The sequence below is a fragment of the Capsicum annuum genome, chromosome 3, assembly GCF_002878395.1.
Source record: "Capsicum annuum cultivar UCD-10X-F1 chromosome 3, UCD10Xv1.1, whole genome shotgun sequence".
In the NCBI taxonomy this organism is placed as follows: Eukaryota; Viridiplantae; Streptophyta; class Magnoliopsida; order Solanales; family Solanaceae; genus Capsicum; species Capsicum annuum.
Window position 1 is genome coordinate 51,907,451 of NC_061113.1, and position 10,579 is coordinate 51,918,029.

Genomic DNA, 10,579 nt, shown 5'->3' on the forward strand with positions numbered 1-10,579 from the left:
AATTCAACCCACCTATATAAAATTTTTGTAAAAACTTAACAAGATCATTAATTATAGTCCAATCAGAATCATGTAGCATGCAATCAGCAGAATAAGCAAAAGAACCACAATGTTGGTTTAAAGATAGTGTATTAGGAACATATTTATAACAAGTTTTTAAAAAATCATACGTAGCATTCCATCTAGTATCACATTCTTCAGGCATCAATATCGGTGCAAGTCTATTTTGTTCACATTTAAGTTTAAAGTCCCTAATTCTTGATCTTCGATTATTTCCTTGAATAAAACCAACGGCAAGCCAGATTTTTTTAATATAAAACTCAAAAAACTCAAGACCGTCTCTTACAATTAAATTATATATATGACAAGCACACTTAACATGAAAAATTACAGATAACGACGGAGATAGCTTAGATTTTAACTTTTCTATAGTAGTCTTGTTGTTAGAAGCATTATCAAAAGCAATACATAAGATTTTATTTTCGATACCATAAAATTCAACAACTTTAGCAATCGAATCAGCAATAAAATCTCCAGTATGTTTACGATCTTCATCATATAAAAAAGCAAGAATACGTTTTTGCATAACAAAATTACTATCTATCCAGTGTCAAGTGACGGTTAAATAATCATTTTTATTTACAGCACGACCAAGATCAGAAGTTAGAGACATTCTACATTGAATATTTTTTAACAATGTTACAACAACAACAACAAACCCAGTATATTCCCATATAGTGGGGTCTGGGAAGGGTAGAATGTACGCAGTCCATACCACTACCTCCGAAGAAGTAGAGAGGCTATTTCGAAAGACCCCCGGATCGAGACAAAGGACCGTATTCAAACATCGCATGCATGCAATATGATGAAAAAAACAGCGATACATCAATAACAAAAAAACGTACATTAGACAGCAAAGGGCACCTCACTCCCTCCAAACCTAGCACTACCAACCAAGTTACACCAAACTCTTCTAACTACAGACTAAGACTTGACCATACCCCTTAGCCCTCTACCCTAATACTCTTCCTCCAAATCTTCCTATTGAGGGTCATGTCCTCAGTGAGCCGTAATTGCTCTATGTCATATCTAATCACTTCTCTTCAGTATTTCTTCGGTCTACCCCTAACCCGCTTGAAACCATCCAAGGCCAACCTCTCACACCTACAGACTGGAGCATCCGTGCCCCTTCTCATCACATGGCCAAACCATCTCAACCTCAATTCCCGAATCTTATCCTCCACCGATGCCACTCCTACCTTCTCCCAAATAATCTCATTCTTAACCCTGTCAACTCTCGTGAAACCACACATCCAGCACAATATCCTTATTTATGTCACCTTCAACTTTTGGATGTGAGAATTCTTAACTGGCCAACACTCCGCTCCATACAACAGTGTCGGTCGAACTACAACTCTGTAGAATTTGCCTTTAAGCTTAGGTGGCACCTTTTTATCGCATAAAATACTCAAAGCGAGCTGCCATTTCAACCAACCTGCCCCAATATGGTGAGAGACATCCTCATCAATCTCTCTATTTCCCTGAATCATGGACCCAAGGTACTTAAAACTATTCCTCTTACAAACCACCTGAGACTCCAACTTCACAACCTCCTCATCCTCTTGCCTCGATTCACTAAACTTGCACTCCAAGTACTCCGTCTTGGTCCTACTTAACCTGAAACCTTTAGCTTCCAGGGTTTGTCTCCAAACCTCCAACTTATCATTAACACCTCGATGTGACTCATCAATCAAGACTACATCATCCGCAAAAAGCATACACCATGGCACCTCACCTTGAATACTCTATGTCAACACATTCATAACCACGACGAATAAAAATAGACTAAGATCCTGGTGCAACCCCGTCAAGATCGAAAAATGCTCGGAATTCCCTCCCACCGTCCTTACCCGAGTCTTCGTCCCCTCGTACATGTCCCTAATTGAATGAATGTACACCACAGGGACCCCCCTCACCTCCAAGCATCTCCAAAGAACCTCCCTAGGGACTTTATCATATGTCTTTTTCAAATTAATAAACACCATGTGTAGATCCCCTTTTCTTTCTTTATACTACTCAACCAGTCTCTGCACTAAGTTAATTGCCTCAGTCATCGAGCGGGCATAAATCTAAATTGATTCTCTGAAATAGACACTATCTTCCTCAACCTCCGCTCCACCACCCTCTCCTAAATCTTCATTGTGTGACTCAATAACTTAATACCATGGAAGTTGTTGCAACTTTGAATGTCACCATTGTTCTTATATAAAGGAATCATTGTTCTCCATCTCCACACCTCAGGCATCTTAGCGGACTTGAAAATGTTGTTGAACAAATTGGTCAGCCACCTCAACCTTGCCCCGCTAGTAAACTTCCAAAAACTCACCAAAATCTCGTTGGGTCCCATCGCCCTGCCTCTTCGCATCTTGCGAATTGCCTCACAAACCTCCTCCACCTTAAAGTGCCGACAATAGTCGAAGTCACGATAGTCTTTGGTGTGCTCCAACTACCCTAACACAATGCTTCTATCCCCCTCATCATTCAGGAGCTTATGAAAATACGATTGCCGTCTTTTCTTAATAAGAACGTCTTCTACCAACACTCTGTCATCTTCCCCCTTAATGCACTTAATTTGGTCCAGATCCCGTCCCTTACGCTCCCTAGCTCTGGCAAGCCTATACAACATCTTTTCCCAGCATTTTTCCTCTAATCCCGCATATAATCTCTCAAACGTTGCTATCTTAGTAGCGGTGACTGCTAACTTAGCCTTCTTTTTAGCTAACTTGTACTCCTCCCTGCTCACCCGTCTCTCATTTTTATTCTTACTCTCAACCAACTTAACGTAACCATCTTCTTCGACTCCACTTTCTTCTTAACTTCTTCGTTCCACCACCAATCCCCCCGATGTCGGCCAGACTAGCCCCTCGAGACACCCAAAACCTCTCTAGCTATCTCCTTGATGTAAACCACAGCCATGTCCCACATACTATCCACGTCCCCCCTACACTCCCAGGCCTCCATCCCCTCCAACTTCGCCTCTATCTCCATAGTACTAACTGGGGTCAGGTCACTCCACCTGACTCTAGGTTGACCCTCCTTACCCCTTCTCTTCTTTTCCTTTTTAACAATGTTGATAAATAAAAATAATATTGTGAATGAAGTCTAAAAATTTCTAGGAATACCATTAAACATAGGATTATAAATTGCTTGAATATAATGAATAAAGGCATCAGAAGAAGGAAAACTGAAAAGTAAACAACCCACAGATATCATTTTAGCTATTTCTTCCCGATCCCTCAATTTATTATACTTCTTCATTACCTAATCGGTTGCTGGGTCCATTCTAGTTTGTGTTGGCCCACCAACATCCGCACCGCCTTTTGCAATTTTTAACTCTCTATCGTGATTATCACTTATATGTCTCATTAATGTACCCGTACCCCCTTTCTTGCCTCCTCTTTTATGCTTATATATTTATTGACAAATATTGCATTGCACCTTAATATCTGATATACGGTCAAAAATTATCATGCAATACTAGTTGGTTTACGAGATCTTGGGGCACGGGGAGGACGGAGATGGAGATTAACCGATTCAGATCTAATGTTAGCATTTTCTACTGTGGGGGTCTCACCAATATTTTCACCATCTTCATCTAAATTAACCGCATCTACTTCATTTTCTTCTTCTATACCGTAATTTTTCTTAGCTTCTACATAATTTATACCGTGAGCACCTACACCTATTTCTTCCTCAAAAGGTTGACTAAGTGATACCGTAGGCAGAGGCACACGGGTATATCTACTACTTGAAGTACCTCTACCGCTAGTAATTTGCTTTTTACTACCACTACCACTTCCAGGACAAAGTTTTTTAACACCTTTAGTGGCGAGGTTTCTTAATTTATCCATAATATAAATTAAACTAAAAAATTCAAAAATAAAAAATATAATAAAATTAAACATTCAACAATTAATACACTAATTAAAAATTAAACGTAAGTGATGGAACGATAATACCAAATTTTAGAAGTATCCGAAGGTTGCGACTTTAGAAACTTCCACTCGTACTTTGTAATCGCAAAATAAAAAAATTAAAGTGAGCACTTTAGGAAATATATGGAATATTTGAGAATTGAGAATTGAGATTTGAGATTTGAGATTTGAGAGAGAATGAGATTTGAGAGAATGAAAAATTGTGTGAAAAATGATTTGAAAGTGTAGGGTATTTATAGGAATTTTTTTGGGTTTACAAAATAATTTAATTGATTTTTTTTAATAAAAAGGCTAAAATAGCCATTTTGGGCTCCCAACGGCTATATTACCGTTGGGCCCAATGGCTATAATGGCCCAACGACAATTTTTTGATAAAATCCAGATTTAGAAAAAAAAATAAAAAAATGGGCCGATTAACCAGCGCGCCTAGACCGGGCCTGGTTAACCGGGCCCAACCCAAAAAATAATTCGGCTCGGTACCCGGTACCCTATAACCCATGGACTGACCGGCCGGTTTTATTAAACGGGCTAGGTTGAGTTGGGTTAACCCGACCCGTTTGACAGGCATACTTGCAGTAGAGTTACTACTAGCGAAAGGAGCCTAGAGGCATAGTGAAATCTAGACTGTAATCAGGAGGTTGATTATGGTGAATTTAGAGGTGCGTGTGAGGGCAAGCCGTGAGTTTTCCCTTCTTGAATTTTCATGTAAAAGTCTTGTGTCTTTACCTTCTTGCACTACCATTGTTTTTGCACCTTATAGTTGCTTTACCTTTCTATTGCTTTTGATTGACTTTAAGAGACCTGGTCCCTCACTGTATAGTGCAACCCCCATGAGTTCTAACAATTAGTATCAGAGCAAGGTTCACTCTAAAAGGTTCATACCTAGAGTGTTTTGGTCATCATGACTGTTATAACTGAACTAGGGGTGGAAAGAAAAAAAGCAAAAAGGAAGAGATGCTGACCTTGAAGGATCTAGAATCTAACCTAGGTGAAGAAGACACTGAAGTTACACTTTTAGCAACGAAGATTATTAGAGCTACAAAAAGGGATGGTTAGCTTAGCAAAAATAATGATCAAAATTCTGAGAAATCAAGAAGGAAAGATGCACTTAATAGTATAATAAAGAATAAAGAAGGTGTTGGCTGCACTAGAAGACTCCTCAAATAAATCTGAGAAAGACAAGGAGAATAGAGGGTTTTTTGCTGAAATATGGTAAGAAGAGAATAATCTCAGGTTTCTGTAGCCCTCTAATGGCCACTATCGAAGAAAGAGAAGAAAATGTAATAGAAAAGGGGGATGACAACCAAAACTAGTTCATGGATAGTGGCTGCTCTAGGCATATGGCTGGGAGGGTTGATTGTTTTCTCACTCTCAAGACACTTCAAGAGGGAGAACTACAAGAAAAAAAACCTCTAGGGAAGGGAATTCTCGTCCCTAAAAGTTCACTTTTGGTTGCAAATGATATTTTAGGATGAGAAAATGTTGGTCCCGACTCATCCTAATAGCCTTCTTCGCTAAAGGTCAATTGCGATGAAGTACTCTAGCTGATCGTTAAATGGCATTAGAGATGATAACATATCCAGTCTCAAAAACACTTTTAGAGATGATATATCTCATCCCAAATAGATGATTTTCATTTTTAAAAAGCAGTTATTTTTTGGTCGCTAAATCTTTTTGCGATGAGTAACTACATGATCCTAAATTACTCTATCTCGACGAACAAATAACTCATCCTAGTTTAATCTTTACAGATGACGAACTGCCTCATCCTAAATTAATCTTTAGAGACAAGCAACTAACTCGTCCTTGATTAACCTTTAGAAACGAACAACTAACTCGTCCTAGATTGCTACTGAAATCATAATATTTATATATTTCATTGCTAAATATAAAATTGCTACTGAAAATGTCAAAGAATGAAATATAGTTTCAATATTTGCTAAGCAGAAAAAAAAAACTTAACCAATTAACATCCCCAGCTAGAATATGATGTCAATAGTTTAAATATTTGCTAAACAAAAATACTTACCCAATAAACATTCCGAGCTAGAATTTGATGTCGAATTTATATAATGTTCTTAGCAAAATAATAATGAGCTTGTGCATTCTCCGAACTTGCATCTTTACTCGTAACTTCAATCCTTAATAATCTGTAAGAACAAAATTTTCAAAAGACAATTATAACTATTGGTATATAATATAATATATGTAAGAAGCAAATGTTAGTGACTGCAAAGGTTAGTGACCGAAACAAGAGCACCATATAATTCCAAAATACAGAAGGTTAGTCCAGATGATAAAAAATTGGATCTTGGGAAATTATCCAATCATTGTTAACAATGCATCAGTAAGCTAATGTGCTTACACAAATTAACTCAAAACTATAAAGCTAGATAGATATCTATACTACAAAGCAACACTAGAATGTCAAGTTTAGCAAGAATAGGCTGTGTTAACTAAGCAAGATAGGCTTATAAAGAGGTATAACAAAGAAAATAACAAGACATCGTTCTATGGTAGTGTGGTGCATTATTTTAAAAAAAATGTACTTTGGTGTAGAGTTATAGTAGTATCTTTGGCCTGTGTTATAGATGGAACAGGAGAGCCTAACCCAAAAGACTTGCCTATTAAACGGGAGAGCTAGGTGTTTTGGTAACCATCTTGTATTGACATTTTTTTTTTAAAAATAATGCTCCCACCAAAATATGGTTGTTGTAGTAAAGAAGCTATGGAAACATTCAACACCAGAATATGTACAACTATGGTTGTTCCAAAATTGGGTCAATAAGACTTGTATGTACAGATCAACCTATGTACTCCTAGTCTGGATTTCACTAAAACAGTTTCAAGAAGGATTCCTGTATTATTACTCAATACAGGACTAACAAAACTAACATAGCCAACTTACCAAATATAAAGCAGTTGGATCTTCATCATCTCCATCTATATTTGACATTGGTAATGCATGGGATAGTTGTGGGCAGAGTGGTGAAGGGATACAAAGAATATCATTTAAGTGTAAGATGTACAAAGATTTTTGAAAAAGTGAAGTTATTCTGAAAAAGAAATGACAGCAAATATCAAGATACGAAGCAAAAACACCAATAAATAGCAAAAGAATTGAAGAAAAAGAACTATGCAATCGCTAGCCCCTGCCTCTCCCACCTAACAGGCAACCGAACTACTAACCTTCTAGCCTAATCCTCTACCTTTATAGCTTCAAATCTAGGGTCATGTCCGTCCTTAGTAAGCTGAAGTTGTTTTATTTAATGGTTAATTACCTCCCTCAAATAATATGGTCCATATCATTGAAAATAAACAAGCTATGGTCATGAATCCCCACTTTGGGAGTGCACCCAAGCCGAGGACCCCCACCTCTCTAGGATCGTGCCCAAGCCCAGGACCCTCCTCTCCCAATATTGGGATCGCGCCCAAGTGCGAGACTTAAAGGCTATTTATTTGATACCAAGATTTGATACTTCTGGTTAAATAGTGTTTTTTGTTGATAGTCTTATAATTTTTGTGCAATAGGTTGATTTCTATTGACATTATTTAGCCTTCGTTGTTTATACATCTTTGTTTGATCTTCTCCTATATGGTTATGTATCTTATTCTTAATCATTTACACTTTTAAATTTCCCACAAGTTTCTCACAGTTTGCGCAATCAAATGTCTAATAACATTTGACTCTTTTTGCCTAATTAAGGTTATTATATATTACATAATTCTTCTTTGTTTCAAACTACTACTAAGGGTAATTCAAAAGGGAAGAGAATCCTATGATTTGAACTCATTGGTGGCATCATCTTGGTTGCTGCAACTATTATACAACTTAAAGGCTATTTATTTGATACCAAGACTTGGTATCTTTTGTTTAAATAGTGCTTTTTGTTGATCGTCTTATTATAATTTTTGTGCAATTGGTTGATTTCTATTAACATCATTTTGCCTTTGTTGTTTGTACAACTTTGTTTGATCTTCTCTTATCTGGGATTTGAACTCAATGGTGGCACAAGCAGGAGTACTCTTACAATGAATGGGAGCATCTTTCAGCAATCTTACAGTACATAAGATAGACAATACGAAAACTAGCTGGGAGATTGACACGTACCTGATGGCAAATCTCACAAGTTATATCCCCTTCTCATTGCACCAGTGTTGAACACATGTTTGGTGTGTGTACTGCAGTAAATGTTTTCCATCACAATAATTAGCAGAGAGACCAATTGAAACAAACAAGAGAGAGAAATAACATTTTATGAAATCAAATTACTATCATACTGTGTATTACAATAATTTATCAATTTTTACAACTCAAACAACAAAAAATAAAACTATATCATATAAATAAACAAAGCAGTTTAAAGTCTAAATTTGATGAGGGCAGTTGTATCCATTCCGCTCTAAATCATCAATGGAACTGACGTCTTCTTAATTCAATCTAAGTGCAAAAGTTAAAAATTTGAGATCTGTGCTAACATTGGTATCCAGAGTTACTCGGTACCTGTTTCTAGGGAGCAAGGAGGTATTGCGTGGAATTAGTAGAGGAGAGTGCAAATCTGACCCAGACATCACGGTTACCCAAAAAAAATTACACTTTGAGTTTGGCACTTGAAGGACTTATAGTCATTAAACCTTTTTCTTAATTAGTAGTAATTACCAGCATTTACCCTGGTAGCCTTCATCCTACTATTACCACAAGCTTCAACATTTATTAGTGTTATGCTTTACAAAGTCATAGGGTTTGTGGAAGGTAGATTGAACGTAAAACTTAACCCTACCTTGGAGGTAGAGAGGCTGTTTCCATAGACCCTCTAGCTCAAGGAAAAAAACAGTACATAAAAGAAATAACAAAAATGGAGAAGCCAGAGCAACATAACATAGACAACTGGACCAGTAATCTCAAGTTATCAACAAGATAATATGGTAATTGAAATACAGAAAGAACAACTGATAGTAACCAAACGCAATAGGACAAGAAACTACAAGGGCAATATTACGACTCATAATACGGCTAATAACATAGAAGGATAAGCAAGACAATGCTTTGGACTGTATGTCAAAAACAAAAATAATGGATCAAAAACTCACAAGGAAAATGAATAAAAATGTCAACTTTAGCTTAAAAACAATAACATTCAAATTAACTTAATCATAAAATGCAAAATACATTTCATTGCATAAACAAATCAACATGGAACAACCAACAGAACTGAAATGCAAACACATTCCTCTTACCTGAAACAACAGAAGCACAATCATACATAAACTTAAACCCAGAATCCCTTAATACCCTAAGAGACACTTCTAAAATCTTTTCCTGTACACCCTAATCCAACGAACTCAATCCAGCAGTAGCCATCAATCTAATCGCCGTCGAACTCCAATAATCCTTAGGCACATTATCCTTCCCAAACTCAATCAACTTCGCCAATGATTCCTCCCCTATATCCGGTTCCTCAGCATAAGCTGATAAACCCGGATTCACCCTCATTGAAACCAAATCCTTATCCCTAAAATCAAACACCGGTACCTCTCCCATTCCCAACCCTCCACATTCCTAACCTCGTACTAAAACACAAGTACTTCAAATTTCTAGGCAAATATGAAGAAAATAAAGAACGGATAAAATCTAACCCCACATTTCCTTTAGTCCAGTAAATTTTTTTTCATAAAACCATAAATTGATTAGATGCAAGTAAAATCAACTGAGAAAAAATTTCACCTTGAGACTTCCAATGCAAGCACACGGGATCTCTAACTTGTCCAAAGAATCTTCCTCCTAGCAAATCCTGCAGTCTGCTTTACCAATTAGTGGCACCTCCTCATCACCCTTCTTATCTACAACTATTACAATAAAGGTTCCACCTCGGCTCCGTTAGGCTTCATAAGTTGATCCGTTTGCACCACCAAACAATCTCTCATTCTAAAACCAGATAAAATGACACAGTTGCTACGCCAAATTTACCAATAATTACTACCAAAATTAAAACAACAATATACCCGATGTATTTCCCCAAAGTGGGATTTGGGGAGGTAAGTGTACGCAATTCATACCACTGCCTCAGAGGTGAGATAGAGAGGTTTTTTCAATAGACCCCCGGCTCAAGACAAAAAATAGTCCAAAAGACATAGTATAGGCACAAAAAATCATTAACTAAACATGTTGCAATGTCTGTCTATGACAAAGAGTTGTTGGAAATTATTCATGTAGTGACCAAGTTGTCTCAGTATTTACTGGGCTTAAAATTTATCATAAGAACTGATAAAAAGAGTCATGGTTAACTCTTGCGTACAAGAACATCCTTTACTAAGTCAGGGAGTTAATGAGAAACCAAAATTAGCTGGAGTTTGTATGTGAGCCAAAGAAAATAAAAAGGCCGACCAGTACTGAAGCATCCCGTGTTTGCGCAAGGCCTCAGGAAAAGATCCCACCCCAAAGGCTGTGAGCCAAAGAAGACTCATTCTTAGGAACTTAAAAAGAGGATCCACTTTCACCTTTTTGTGATGATGGTGTTACGAACTGTTTGCATGCACTAATCCTCCAAGTTTTTTGACTCAACCCACAAGCACAGTGTAAAGTA

General features: G+C 37.2%; 1 long non-coding RNA gene across 1 annotated transcript; it reads right to left on the minus strand.

Moving 5' to 3' along the window:
- Window positions 1-5,974: 5,974 nt before the first annotated feature.
- Window positions 5,975-10,020, minus strand: LOC107863862. The gene is made up of 3 exons (XR_001672467.2): window positions 9,721-10,020; window positions 8,107-8,177; window positions 5,975-6,145 (listed from the first exon to the last, which is right to left on the minus strand). It is a non-coding gene; the product is annotated as an uncharacterized LOC107863862 (long non-coding RNA).
- Between the last annotated feature and the right edge of the window lie 559 nt (window positions 10,021-10,579).